The sequence below is a fragment of the Rhinopithecus roxellana genome, chromosome 11, assembly GCF_007565055.1.
Source record: "Rhinopithecus roxellana isolate Shanxi Qingling chromosome 11, ASM756505v1, whole genome shotgun sequence".
Lineage (NCBI taxonomy): Eukaryota > Metazoa > Chordata > Mammalia > Primates > Cercopithecidae > Rhinopithecus > Rhinopithecus roxellana.
This window is the reverse complement of record NC_044559.1, coordinates 56397821-56412465: the sequence shown is the minus strand read 5'-3', so window position 1 is coordinate 56412465 and position 14645 is coordinate 56397821. Positions and strand designations below refer to the sequence as shown.

The 14645-nt window shown below is 43.6% G+C and overlaps 1 protein-coding gene and 1 pseudogene across 2 annotated transcripts in view; one reads left to right on the top strand and one right to left on the bottom strand.

Moving 5' to 3' along the window:
* The window catches only part of LOC115900458 (partitioning defective 3 homolog), a 371816-nt gene that overhangs the window by 97308 nt on the left and 259863 nt on the right, over window positions 1–14645 (top strand). The window lies entirely within an intron of this gene.
* On the bottom strand, window positions 2886–4205 carry LOC104661203 (annotated as a pseudogene). The gene has a single exon (XR_747811.2). The product of XR_747811.2 is annotated as a nuclease-sensitive element-binding protein 1 pseudogene (transcript).

Here is a 14645-nt window from a genome sequence, read left to right as displayed (position 1 = left end):
GTAGTAAGTAACTATTAATATTAAACAAGATGGGAGGAATGAGAAGGGATTTAACTTAAATAAAGTAGAGGGGGAATATAAGAAAATGAAATAATCCTTAAAATTTTAGAATTGAAATTTATTTGGGGTCTTTTGAAATGCTTTTTTCTCTTGAAACCTCTAATTCTGGATTTACATTTGTTTCTGTTGGTGGTGTATTACGTTGCTTTAGGTTGTTTAGAACAAACATCACAATTAATGATGACATGAAGGTTAGGTTTCGAGCACTAGCTTTTTCCACAGAGGTCTAAAAAGAGCTGTGCCCAAGTCTACCGCTAGCAGAGATCTTATATGTGCCTGGCTCAACTCAACGTATCAGTATCTTGCGGGGAGAAAGGATGAATAAGGACAAAACCACAAGTTCTGAAGGAGTGTATTATTTCCAGGCTTTTTCCCTGGTTGTTCCAATACACCATGCATTTTTAAAAATTTTTATTTATTTTTTTTTTTTGAGAGAAGTCTCACTCGTCCCCCACGCTTGAGTGCAGTAGCTCAATCTTGGCTCACTGCAACCTCCACCTTCTGGTTTCAAATGATTCTCCTGCCTCTGCCTCCCAAGTAGCTGGGATTAAGGCACCTGCCACCACGCCCGGGTAATTTGTGTATTTTTTAGTAGACACAGGGTTTAACCATGTTGGCCAGGCTGGTCTCGAACTCCTGACCTCAGGTGATCCACCCGCCTCGGCCTCCCAAAGTACTGGGATTACAGGCATGAGACACCGTGCCCGGCCAATTTATTTTTATTTTTGAGATAGAGTCCGTCGTGTTGCCCAGGCTGGAGTATAGTGGTGTGATCACAGCTCACTGCATCCTTGGTCTCCTAGGCTCAAGCAATCCTATAGCCTCCACCTCTTGGTAGCTGCGACTACAGGCATGCACCACTATGCCTCGCTGATTATTTTGCCTTTTGCGGAGACGTGGTCTCACTTTGTTGCCCAAGCTGGTCTCGAACTCCTGGATTCAAGCAATCCTCTGGCCTTGGCCTCCCACAGTGCTGGGATTACAGGTGTGAGCCACCGTGTCCGACCTTACTGTGCATGTTTTGACCTCCTCACCTTTGTCCTAAGATTTCTCCTGATTGAAAATAAATGACAGTTTCTTCATAAAGTGTTCTTTGTCTTTAGTGTTTTCTGTTTTTTCTCAATTCCTGTACTGCTTGGTTGGCACTTAATTTCCATAATTGAGTATTGTTAATGACCTTTTCATATACCTATGGATTGCCTCCCGTAATTGATTTTTTTTTTTTTTTTTTTTTTTTTTTTTTTTTTGAGACAGAGTTTCACTCTGTCACCCAGGCTGGAGTGTGGTGGCGCCATCTTGGCTCACTGCAACCTCCATCTCCCGGGCTCAAGCAATTCTCCTGCCTCAGCCTCCTAAGTAGCTGGATTTACAGGTGTGTGCCACCATGCCCAACTAATTTTTTGTATTTTAGTAGACATGGGGCTTTACCTTGTTTCCCAGGGTGATTTCAAACTCGTGAGCTCAGACAATCCACCTGTCTTGGCCTCCCAGAGTGCTGGGATTACAGGCGTAAGCCACCGCGCTTGGCCCCGCAATTGATATTTAAGTATTGTAGAACAGGGGTTTTATTATAGATTTGGCTATACCACTGTTATTCCATAACACAATTATTTTCAGACTGGGTGTTTGGTTCTTAATTCACTGGTGGTGTGCAACATGCCATCCTGCTCTCCCTACCTGCTGTCAGAGTGCATGGTAAATATAGAAATGTGTCCAGTCACCTGCCTGCTAGCCCATGCTCTGATGTTAATGACATTGAAGGCACCCCTCCCAAGGAAATCTCAACTGCACAACCCCTACTATGTCCCAGTTCAGCAGGAAGCAGTTAGAGCGGTCGTCGGCCAACCTCCCGAACAACACACTTGGGTTTTCCTTTTGAGAGTGGGGACTGAGAGACAGGACTAACTGGATTTCCTAGGCCGATTAAGAATCCCTAAGCCTAGCTGGGAAGGTGACCGCATCCACCTTTAAACATGGGGCTTGCAACTTAGCTCACACCCGACCAATCAGGTAGTAAAGAGCACTCACCAAAATGCTAATTAGACAAAAACAGGAGGTAAAGAAATAGCCAGTCATCTATTGCCTGAGAGCACAGTGGGAGGGACAGTGATCGGGATATGAACCCAGGCATTCGGCTACCCTCTTTGGGTCCCCTTCCTTTGTATGGGAGCTCTGTTTTCACTCTATTAAATCTTGCAACTGAAAAAAAAAAAAAAAAAATGTGTCCAGTCAGTAGTAGCCACGTGGACGCTCTTCTCCATATTTGACTTTTCTTGCTCTTAGGAGGCTTTTCCAGTAATCTCCGTGGGACCATGACCTTGCTTGCTCATGGTGCTTCCAGCACTTCCACCAGACTCTCAGGGTTTGGAGAGCTGTTCTGGGTGAATGGTGTCTACAGGGCTTTGAACTCTATGACTGCAGGGGAACATGCTTATAAATGCATGTTTAACACAGAATGTTGTAGAGGAGATTAGGTACTTTTAATTGTGTATTATGAGTTGTTTTCAAGATCTTAATTATGTGTTGGTAGGAATGGCTGTTTTATTTTTACTTGTGGAAAAAAAGCTGCCTGGAGTGTGTTTAATTTTTTCTGATATAGCATCATAGACTGGTAGAGCGATATAGGAACCCCAGAGACCATCCAACTCCCTCCTTTCTTTCTTCTTTTTTTTTTTTACACAATTATTTAAGACCTTTATTAACAGGTGCTTGCAGTTTGTTGACTTTTTTGAAAAAATCAAGTTGTAAACTTTTATTACAAATTAAAAATGAAGGTCTTAAAAATCTCAACTTGACCAGATATAAAACAATTTAAAAACCTTTAAAGGCATATTGAGAAAAACCAGGCTTTTTCAAAAAACACGTTTGTTATTACCAAAAAGAGACGTCTTTAGGTAAAAATAATAAAAACCCCATGCTGCATAGATAATGCAGATAGTTCTATTTTTCTGGTCAACGGGCAAAAAGCAAGCACTTAAGGTCTTCAGCTCCAATCTTTTGTTCATTTCTTATTGCTGGAATTTCGTATTTCTTCTTGTTGGATGACTAAACCGGATGATGGTAGAGATGGTAAGCCGGCATTTACTCAGCCCCGCCCTGCTCAGCCTCGGGAGCGGACGAATTCTCAGCTGGCCGATCGGCTGCTTTTGTCTCTTTGCCATCTTGTGGTTTAGGGTTTTCTGGGCGACTGCGTCGGTAATTGAAGTTGCGGCGGTACCGACGTTGAGGTGGCTGCTGACCTTGGGTCTCATCTCCTTGATTTTCTTTATCTTCTTCATTGCCGTCCTCTCTAGGTTGTCTTTGGCGAGGAGGGCCCCTGCGGAATCGTGGTCTATATCCCGGATACATATTCTGCCTCACTGGTCTACCTTGTTCTCCTGCACCCTGGTTGTCAGCACCCTCCATCACTTCTCCCTGCACAGGAGGGTTGGAATACTGTGGTTGTCGCCCATAGGGTCTCCGCATGTAGTAAGGTGGGAACCTTCGCCTGCGGTAGGGCCTGCGTTGTTGGGCCTGGCCTTCGGGAGCACTCTCCGATCCCTCCTTCTTTTCCCCACTCTCACTATTCTGGTAATTTTGCTGGTAATTGCGTGGAGGACCCCTAAGACGTGGATAGCGTCTATAATGGTTACGGTCTGCTGCATATTTACTGCCTTGAACTGGAACACCACCAGGACCTGTAACATTTGCTGCCTCCGCACCCTTTTCTCCTTCAACAACATCAAACTCCACAGTCTCTCCATCTCCTACACTGCGAAGGTACTTCCTGGGGTTATTCTTCTTTATGGCAGTCTGGTGTACAAATACATCTTCCTTGGTGTCATTCCTGTTGATGAAACCATATCCGTTCCTCACGTTGAACCATTTTACTGTTCCCAAAACCTTCGTTGCGATGACCTTCTTGTCCCCGCCGGCAGGCGCCGCCTATGTAAGGCCACCTGGGCCACCGCTCCCTGCGCCGCTGCCGGGCTTGGTGTCGGCGGCGCTGAGGGCGGGGGCGGCTGCTGGGTCTCGGCCTCGCTGCTCATGGTTGCGGTGATGGTGAATGGGGCCGGCTGCGGCAGCTGCGGCTCTTCCCGGGGTGTGACGGTAAGTAGGCCGGCGGCGGCGGTGGGGCTGCTCAGGGCTCTCTGGGGTCCGCTCTCCGCTCCCGCTACTGATCGAACTGGCAACTCCCTCATTTCTATACAGAAGGACTTGGGTGCCCACAAAGAGGAAATGACTTGTGTACTTTCAGGCCACTTAACCACAGAGTCATTGTATTGTCCGTTTTGTGGCTACTGATAGGTAAGACTTGCACTCACTAGATGCCTTTGTCATCAAGGCCCAGGTCTCTTGCTGTGCACAATCTATCTGTATGTCTTTAAAGTAGTGGCGTCCAATCTTTTGGCATCCCTGGGCCACATTGGAAGAAGTGTTGTCTTGGACCACACATAAAATACACTAACAGTATCTGATCATCTAAAACAAAAATTGCACCAAAAAAAAAAAAAAATCCGATATTATTTTGAGAAAGTTTATGAATGTGTGTTGGGCCATATTCAAAGCCATCCTGAGGCCAGGCGCAGTGGCTCATGTCTGTAATTTCAGCACTTTGGGAGGCCAAGGCGGGTGGATCACCTGAGGTTGGGAGTTCCAGGCCAGCCTGACCAACATGGAGAAACCCTGTCTCTACTAAAAATAGAAAATTAGCCAGGAGTGGTGGCGCATGCCTGTAATCCCAGCTATTTAGGAGGCTAAGGCAGGAGAATTGCTTGAACCCGAGAGGCAGAGGTTGTGGTGAGCCGAGATTGGGCCATTGCACTCCAGCCTGGGCAACAAGAGCGAAACTCCATCTCAAAAAAAAAAAGCCATCCTGGGCCCCATGGGGCCGCAGGTTGGACAGGCTTGCTTTCAAGCTTCACAGCCTACTTTGCTCCTTTGTCCCCTCCTCCCATCTGATAAGTTTATAGTTACAAGTTTTATTGTTGTTTGAGGTAGTCCATTTCACACTTTAATTACTAGTTGTATAATTATGTTTTGCCTGAGTTCCCATACAGCTAATTTGTTTCCATGCTTCCATGCAGGGTTTTATCAGAAACTTTAAAGTATCCTATGGAATATTACCAGTGCAGACTAGTTGTATTTGTGCTTGATGTATTCTGTTTTAATGCGTTGTGTTAAACTTCCTTTTGCTGAGACACCGTGTACCATAATTTCTTAAAATAAATAAACTGAAGGCACAGACATTACATTTCAAAGGTCTCCTAAGGGAATACTTTATAGGAACAGATAACTAATCATGTATGTAAGGAATTGTGAATTTTATGGAATTAATTTATAAAATGTCCTTTATGTGTATTTTATAAGGTGTCTTGGAGCCCGTACTTTAAAATTCTCCTATTTTAAATGGATGCCTGTATTTGAAACTGACCAGATGGCCTAGATAAAGTCTTGAGTCATAATATTAGGGCCTTTCAGAAAAATCTAAGTGCCAATAGATTTGGAAACAAAATAGGTTAGCAAGGGAATACAAATTGATCTTTGGCTTGAGATAACCAGTAACAGACTTCAGCTGAATGTTTTGTGGTGTGGGGGCTGTGTTTAAGAGGGTGCTCTAGTTGCTTCATATGCTAGAACACAGATTCTAGGAGGGTGGGGCCCATTCATTGTGATGACCCTGCATCTAGTTCCGTGCCTGCCACGTGGTAGATGCTTTGTGAATATTTGCGGAATGAATGAATACTGTGGCCTGTGGGACTAACCATGGTGATAAACCGTAAAACACGCACATCTTAAAGACATCATTTTAAGTGCTTTGGGGGGACTGGGCATAAGATAAAAGTAGGATTGAAGATGGTTGTCTTGCAGAGATACATTTCAGCCAGGAACTGAAATGTGGGTAAGATTTCCACAAGGGAAGAGATAGGGATGGCTTTCTAGGAGGTACAGACAAGCAGATAACAGGTTTGAGCAACAGGGAGATTCCGTGGACTTCATGGCTTGTATCTTGTCATATATGAAGGTACATTTACGTCCCCTGTGTGTATGGCTCAGTCTGTGCTCATGTTCTTTCCTCAAAGTTGATGCATAGGGCCGGGTACAGTCCTCAGCACTTTGGAAGGCTGAGGCAGGAGGATCACTTGAGCCCAGGAGTTGGAGACCAGTCTGGGCAATACAGTAAGACCTCGTTTCTACAACAAATTAAAAAATGTGCTGGGCATGGTGGCGTGTACCTGTAGTCTCAGCTACTTGGAAGGCTGAGGCAGGTGGATTGCTTGAGGCCAGGAGTTTGAGGCTGCAGTGAGCTATCATAGCACCACTGTGCTCCAGCCTGGGCGACAGAGTGAGACCCTGTCTCTTAAAAAAAAAAGGCTGGGCATGGTGGCTTATGCCTGTGATCCCAGCACTTTAGGAGGCCAAGGCAGGTGTATCATGAAGTCAAGAGATCGAAACCATCCTGGCCAGCATGGTGAAACACCGTCTCTACAAAAAATACAAAATTAGCTGGCCATGGTGGCGCGTGCTTATAGTCCCAGCTATCCAGGAGGCTGAGACAGGAGAATCACTTGAACCTGGGAGGCGGAGGTTGCAGTGAGCCAGGAATGCACCACTGCACTCCAGCCTGGGCGACAGAGTGAGACTCTATCTCAAAAAAAAAAAAAAAAAAAAAGAAAACAGTTGATGTGTGTTCTTTGCTTACAAAGATGTCTGTGGTAGTGAGACTCAGGAGCACCCTGTGATCTTATGGAAATCTTTTGAAGATACCATCATAGATCCCTCCCTTGGCTAAGAGTAGGAGTATCCTATAAGGAGACAGGAACCCCACCTCAGACATCAGCAATCCTGAGGAGACATTGGGAACAGGCCCTTCCGTCCTCACAAGTGGCTGTGATCTAAGCTGTGCCGTGGTCTGGCGTCCACCCCTTGGGGCCACACTTAGGATGTTGGGGTGCTGTGGCACTTTAACTTGGACCCCACACAGTGTGGGGTGTGCTGGATTTAAGTACAGATGCCACGAGGTGCAGTTGGATAACTGTTTGTCCGTAGCTCCAAAGAGGAAATCGGAGGTAGGTGCAAGGCTTCGTGGGTTCATTTTTCCTAATAATGGTCTACTCTGTTATATTCATGTAGGAATATTTCTTCCAACGCAGTTGGGTTTCATATAGCCAGGTGTGAGGAATTAATCTTGTATGTTGAAGTCATTTGGGAGCCTTTCTTTATGAAAAATCAGGTCATTTTTGGATTAAGTAATGTGACAGGGAAGTGGGGAGCTACTTCGGGGTCAGGTTTTTGTTTGTTGGTTTTAGGATTCAGAGCCATTTCGAATTTATCATGTTTCAGTGAGGGTTTTCTTTCCAGGTCAGAAAAATTCCTTTTGCTCTGAGTCAACATCTCTTGTTTGCTAGGGAGAAGTAAACAGGAGAGGGTAGGTCTTTCTTCTCTTAGGCTGGATGAGTAACCTTAAAGTTCTCCCAGGTTGGTTGTTTTGGATTATTTCTTTTATAAATAGGAGAGAAATATTCAACATTTTAGTTAATTTTTAAAAAGATCACCCAATACAATAGTTACTGGGCCTCAGAGGCCTCAGGGCAGATCTCTGCCTGGAGATGTCTGTGACCCTATTTTATGTTTCCGGGTTGTTTTTGTTTCTTTTTTCTTTTCCTTTTTTGAGACAGGGTCTCTCTTGTCACCCAGGCTGGAGTGCAGTGACGTGATAATAGCTTACTGCAGCCTTGACTTCCTGGGCTCAAGCGATCCTCCCGCCTCAGCCTTCCGAGCAGCTGGGACTATAGGTGCAGAACACCACGCCTGACTACTTTTATTTTTAAAATTTTTGGAGAGATGGGATTTTGCTTTGTTGCCCAGGCTGGTTTTGAACTCCTGGCCTCAAGCAACCTGCCCTCCTTGGCCTCCCAAAGTGTTCTGGGATTACAGGTGTGAGCCACCACACTTGGCCTGGTTGTTTTTTCTGCACCTTGAATCTAGCACTGCCTGGAGCATGGAATGGAGTGTGTCTTAGATTGTTTATCTGTGATAGGCAATGTGGTGCAAAGCGTGACTTCTTCATAGTGAAATTAGTCTAGCATATTACCTGGTGGATGATACAGCTTTCACTATTCCGTTCTTTTTCTGTTCTAAGAAGAAAAGGTTTTTATTTTAAAATTTATTTTATTTTTAAAAATAATTTTTACTTTTAATTAATTAATTTATTTTTGAGACGGAGTCTCACTCTTGCCCAGGCTGGAGTGCAGTGGTGCAATCTCAGCTCACCACAACCTCCGCCTCCTGGGTTCAAGTGATTCTCCTGCACTTAGCCTCCCGAGTAGTTGGGATTACAGGTGCCTGTCACCACGCCTGGTTACTTTTTTTTTTTTTGTATTTTGATAGACGGTGTTTCACGATGTTGGCCAGGCTGGTCTTGAAATCCTGACTTAAAGCAATCTGCCTGCCTTGGCCTCTCAGAGTGCTGTGATTACAGGCATGAGCCACTGCACCCGGCCTCAGCTTTTATTTTAGATTCAGGGATACTTGTGCAGGTTTGTTAATGGGTATACGTATTGCTTGATGCTGAGGTTTGAGGTGCGACTGATTCCATCACCCAGGTAGTGAGCATAGTACCCAATAGCTTTTCAACCGTTTCCCCAGCCTCCCTTCTCCTTCTTGTAGTCCCCAGTGTTTATTGTTGCCATCTTTATGTTCATGTGTACCCCCTTGAAAAAGGTCTTTTATCGTGGGTGTTGCGACAGTCTCTTCCCTCCTAATGTGTCCCCTGGCAAACTTATTTTTTTTTTTTTTTTGTATTTTTTTTTTTAGTAGAGACGGGGTTTCACGGTGTTAGCCAGGATGGTCTCGATCTCCTGACCTCGTGATCCACCCGTCTCGGCCTCCCAAAGTGCTGGGATTACAGGCTTGAGCCACCGCGCCCGGCCCCCCTGGCAAACTTCTTGGAAGAGTCAGTGTGTCCTAAAGGGAAAATGTGGATTTCCAGGTCAGCGTCTGAGCCTAAGGCTGTGCTCGACTGCGACATTATGTGGTGTTGATCTCAGGCAAGTCAAGTGTCCTATTCCTTAGTCTCTTCTTCTACAAAATACAGCTGAAAACATTGATCTTGCAGGATTGTCACACGGGAAAGCAGGCATCATGTCAGAAGTGCTCTGTAATCACAATGAGGGTGAAGGAACGGAATGGATTAGGAGGTGGGTGCAGCACCAGGTGCCTGCTTTCATGGTGCTGATGGTTGTGAAGCTTGCAGATACAGATTTGAGTTCTGGAGCAGAATATCCTGTAGGTCCACACTGTGGTTTAGGGACTTAGGCTTGGATTATTCCATATTCACTACCTGCCCTCAGTAAAGCCTTCTGTTTTCTGTCTACCAGTTCATCAGGTAACAATACTACTCACTGTTCATACCCTTCCACACTCTTAGATCCATCAGGACTAGAGTGGGGAGAACTGGGTTGGCCAAGGTGAGTTTTGGCTTGCCCTCTTTTTTCTGGGGTATGAGTGAAGTATTTATCGGGGCTTAAACTCACTTCTTCTACCCAAGATTCCTGGCAGTCACGCTGGGGACCCACCTCTGCAGGTGAGGATGAAGGTATTCATATTGCAGTTTGGGTTCATTTTCATTGCAAGGGAAGAAGAGTATCTGGATGTCTTCTTTCCCCGCATCTGAAATGTTCCCTGGAATGTAAACTAGAATAATCGCACAGCATTTCTTGAGCCAGCTCTGAGGGACAGGATAAAGGGTGAATGGGGGCGATGATCCTGACATGGCCTGGCATGTCCACGCATTTCTTTTGGCAGCTAGGAGAGCACAGGCCTGTGTTTGTTGATTACATTATCCTAGAAACTCTTGTGTAAGGTCTTCTATACCCAATAGGGGTATTATTTTTATTTTTTTCTAGGACACACTAGTTATGCAACACAGTGCTTTGTTCTTTGTTTTATGCTAAAAAAAGCTGAAGATGGCCCCTGCCTTTGGAGACCTTATCTAGAGATAAACAAAGTACCATGCATATACAGGAAATAAGCTATTAAGTGACAAATGTGTTCTAGGTAAATATTTATTTATTTTGAGCCAACCTCGCCCTGTGCCCAGGCTGGAGTGCAGTGGCACCGTCTCAGCTCACTGCAGCCTTCATCTCCTGGGTTCAAGTGATTCTTCTGCCTCAACCTCCGGAGTAGCTGGGATTACAGATGCCCACCACCAAGCCCAGCTAGTTTTTTGTATTTTTAGTAGAGATGGGGTTTCACCATGTTAGCCAGGCTGGTATCAAACTCCTGACCTCAAGTGATACACCTGTCTCGGCCTCCCAAAGTGCTGGGATTATAGGTGCACCTGGCTTAGGTAAATACTTTAGAGTTGGAGCACATTTCATAGAGGGGGAGTTTTTGTTTTTTCTTTTTTTAGACATGGGGTTTGGGTCTATTACCCAGGCTGGAGTGTGGCGATGCAATCTTAGTTCATCTTTTGCCTTGAATTTTTGGGCTCAAGTGATCCTCCTGCCTCAGTCTCCAGAATACCTGGGACTACAGGTGTGCACCCTGACACCTGGCTAATTTTTAATTTGTTTTGTGGAGATGGAGTCTTGCTATGTTGACCAGGCTGGTCTTGAATTCCTGGCATCGAGTGATCCTCCTGCCTTGGTTTCCTGGAGTGCTGAGGTTATGGGTGCCAGCCACTGTGTCCTGCCAAGGGGATGGTTTTTAAACTGGATTTGGGAAGATATACAATTTGGGTAGTTGGAACTCTGGGGATGAAAGCTTTCCAGATATGTGGAAGAGAATAAACAAAAACGTAAGAGTCTCTTCACTCGACCAGTATTTCTTGAGCATCTTCTCTGTCTCAGACACTGTTTTGGGTGCTTGGGGTTTATCAGTGAACACAACAATTGAACATCCAAATATGGTGAGGCAACGCTGAGTCTGGTCACAAACCGGCTTGGGATGAGCTTTGAGAGCTTGGCCAAGGACACCGGATTTTGACTTTTAGAAAGTAGTGAGTCATTGGAAATAACTCATATTACAGGACAGTGACGTGATAAAAGAAATATTTTGCGAAGATAAATGTAGCAAGATGTCAGACAGGATTGAAGAGATGGGGTCTAGAAGCGAATTGGATAGTCATTATTTTATTGGGAACAGGAGAGGAGGGGGGATGGGACAGAAAGAAATGTATTCACTAGTTATTTAAGAGGATAAAAATTTAAAACCACACATATATATTTATTATGGAATGCCAGGAAATATAGACAAGCACTGCCAGTTGTATATAGCAGTTCTTTTGTCTATGGCTATAGATAGTACATTCTCCAAACTAGGGATGAAACAACGTCTTGTGTAACAGTTTGTGAACAACGTTGTGAATTGCTCTGTTGTGTTTCATTGATTGGATGTGTTCAACCTGTTTCCTATTTTTGCATGTATAGCTAGTTTCCCATTCTCTATTGTTATATATTAAAATATCCCATTTAATATATGCATCTTGACCATATATCTTTCTCCACATTTTAAATTTCTAGATCAATGGGTATATTTTGTTTTAAGCATTTTGATGCATGGTACCAAATTCTACCTCTCTCCCCCCGCCTCTCCAAAAATGTGTGCAAAATACTCAGGAGCAGTATGTGAGAATGCTGGCTTCCTGTATTCTCATGAACCCTGAGTCATTAAATTTGTTTAAAATTAATCTGGTTTCCCAATTTGTTATGAAAAACTCAAATAGTAGCTGAGAGAATCATACAAAGCACAGCTGTGTCAGTTGACCTCTGATTGGGTTTGGCCAGTGGGTGGTTTGGTGGGAGATAGGAGGCCCCGTGATGAGATAGCCCCAAAGTAGGTCTCTGCTCCCTCTCTGTTTTGGGCTGTCTCTGCAGCAAGCCTCTCCCCACATTCCAGCTCCTGCCCCTGAGTCCTCCATGGCTCCCACTTCTGCTGAGGCACTGCAGCCCTGGTCTCTGGTGCTACCTCCCCTTATCCCCTCAGCTCAGGGGTAGTCATAGCCTCCTGCTACTGCTAACCTGTGGGTGGCCCCCACCTCCACCGCCATCCTGGTTTAGAGTCACGACTCTTCTTACAAATCTTTGTACCAGTTCCCTGTATTAACTTCCCTCTCTTTAAAATACTTGAGATGATTTGCATTTTCCTGTTCGCACTCCTAATAATACATATTTATTCCTGTGTGTGTGTGTACAGGTGGAGCATCTGTCATCCAAAAATCTGAAATGCTCCCAAATTGGAACTTTTTGAGCCCTGACATGATACCACAAGTGGAAAATTACACACATAAGTACTTAACACAAACCTGGACTTAATACAAACTTGGTTTCGTGTAAAAAATTATTTAAAATGTTGTACAAAATTACCTTCGGTTTATGTGTATAAGGCATATTTGAAACATAAATGACTTTTTTGTTTAATTTTGGGTCCCATCTTCGAGAAATCTCATTTCCCAAAATCTGAAAAAATTGGAAATCCAAAATTCTTCTGGTCCCAAACATTTGGGTTAAGGGGTTCTCACCTGTATGTGTATATGTATATGTACATGTGTACATGTACGTATATGTGTACGTGTGTGTATATATATATATTTTTGCGCTATTTGCAGACATGGCTCTCTATCTTTGAATACTTCAGAACACAACTCCTTAGAATGAGGGTTTTTCCTTAAATATCCACAAAGCTATTATCACTTGGACAATTAAGAATCATTTCCTAATATTGTCTCATATTGAGCCCATATTAAAATTTCCCTCATTGTTCCCAAGATGTCTTCTACAGTGACTTCCTTTTTAACCCCAGCAAGGACCCAAACACGACTCACACCTTGAATTTGGGTATTCCTCCTTAATCTTTTTGGTCTAGAAAAGTCCCCAGGTTATTTTTTTAATGACCTATTTTTAACATTTTCTCTTGAAACATTTCTAATGTACACTTTAGTGAAATGCATCACTGATACTTTACCTAGATTCACCGATTGTTTACATTTGCTACATTGTTGTTCTATCTCTATAAACACACAGATACACATTAGTAATAGTATGCATTTTTTTTATGCTGAACCATTTGAGACTAAATTGCAGATAACACTTCTCACTCTTATTACTTAAGCATACATTTCCTCAAAACATGACCATTCTTTATAACTATAGTACAATGATCACATTCTGAAAACTTATCAATGTATGATTCTGTTACCTAACTTAATTTGACAAATTTCTTCAGTCGTCATTTCCTTTTTCATAGTACTTTTTCTTTCCAGATGCAGTATCCACTCTGGGATCATACATTACACTTAGATATCAGATGAAGTGGACCTTTTTTTCCTTTAAAGATCAGTGCAATTGCGTTGTAAAGACTAACAAAACAAAAAAGCGCACATTCTAGATTTGTCTGATTGTTTCCTTATGGTATCATTTACTTTGGTTCTCTATCCCCTGTATTTCCTGTAAAGAAGAAGTTAGGTTATGTTTTGATTAGGTTAAATCAGGAGGATGCTGCTATCAGTAGGAATGAAGAAGGCAAGAAAGTTGATGTTACAGGGAAGATAAGGAATATAAGCTTAATCTATTTGAAGTAAAGTAGGACTCCATAAAAACATTGTCCAGTCATAAGTAATTCCCAAATGGATATTCTTTTGTTTGTTGCGTAAAAATTTCCTGGCAGGCTTTTAAAACAGGCTCCTTGGAGGATTCAGACTGTTCCCAGGGTGAGGTGCAGTGAGAGGTGGATGTTTGAAGTGGGAGTGCTGGGAGGGTTCTGGTCTAAATACGTGGCTTTAGCAATCCTCTGCACAGAGCTTGGAGTTGAAATAACACTGAGAAAGAGACTCTGACAGTGAAAACTGAGATAATCTCTATGCTTATAGGAGACAAATATGTATGCGTGTTCGTGGTAACCATTTTAAAGATGTCATAGCTCACATCTATTTGATTTCAAAAATTTGGGTAGAAGCGCTAAACCCACGAGTTGATGGTCCAAAACGTAGTGTATGGAAGAGGCACAAGGTGTTTCAGCTTCCTCTCTGATCTCTTCTCGCCCCTTATTCTGAATCACCGTTTCTCAAACTTCAGTGTGCATCAGAAACACCTGAAGGGCTAGTTGAAATGTATTAATAGATGGCTGGGTCCTGCCTCCAGAGACTTTTTTTTTGATGGTGTATCCAGCTTGGGATTGGAATTTCCAGCGTATTATCAGGTGATGCTGGCCTGGACTCCCACTTGGAGAACCACCACTTTAAATCATGATGTGATTAGAGCATGTAATAGAATTTTTAACGGAGTGGCTTTTCAGACTTGGTTTTAACAGCCCACACCTTTTTTAAATCTTATTTTATTTTATTTTGTTTTTTTGAGACAGGATCTCACTCTGTCACCCAGCCTGGAGTGCAGTGGCGCGATCACTGCTTACTGTCACTGCTTACTGCAGCCTTGACTTCCTGAGCTGAAACAATCATCCCACCTCAGCCTCCCAAGTGGCTCGGACCACAGGTGCACACCACTACAGCTGGCTAATTTTTGTATTTTTAGTATAGATGGGGTTTCATCATGTTGGCCAGGCTGGTCTCAAACTCCTGACCTCAAGTGATCTGCCCACCTCGGCCT